The 204-nt window shown below is 66.2% G+C and overlaps 1 protein-coding gene across 1 annotated transcript in view; it reads right to left on the bottom strand.

The window, feature by feature from the left end:
- The window catches only part of GPX4 (glutathione peroxidase 4), a 2,177-nt gene that overhangs the window by 1,883 nt on the left and 90 nt on the right, over positions 1-204 (bottom strand). The gene's annotated exons all lie outside the window — the stretch shown is intronic.

The raw sequence follows: 204 nt of genomic DNA, 5'->3' as shown, positions 1-204 counted from the left end.
TGCCTCTCAGCCAATCGACGGCTAGGACGCTCGGAGGCACCGCCCGTTTCGGCCGCTTAGCCAGTCAGCGCGCAAAGAGGCGTGTCCGACCGGGATGATGGATGGGAACTTGACCAATGGAAGAGCAAAAGGGGGGGCGGGGTGGCCGCGGGGATGTTTATCAGCGGGGCGGGCGAGACTATGTGGGCGGGGGGGGTCAGGGAC

Source organism: Haliaeetus leucocephalus, unplaced genomic scaffold (genome assembly GCF_000737465.1).
Source record: "Haliaeetus leucocephalus isolate CR32 unplaced genomic scaffold, Haliaeetus_leucocephalus-4.0 Scaffold164, whole genome shotgun sequence".
Lineage (NCBI taxonomy): Eukaryota > Metazoa > Chordata > Aves > Accipitriformes > Accipitridae > Haliaeetus > Haliaeetus leucocephalus.
This window is presented reverse-complemented; position numbering and strand designations above follow the sequence as displayed.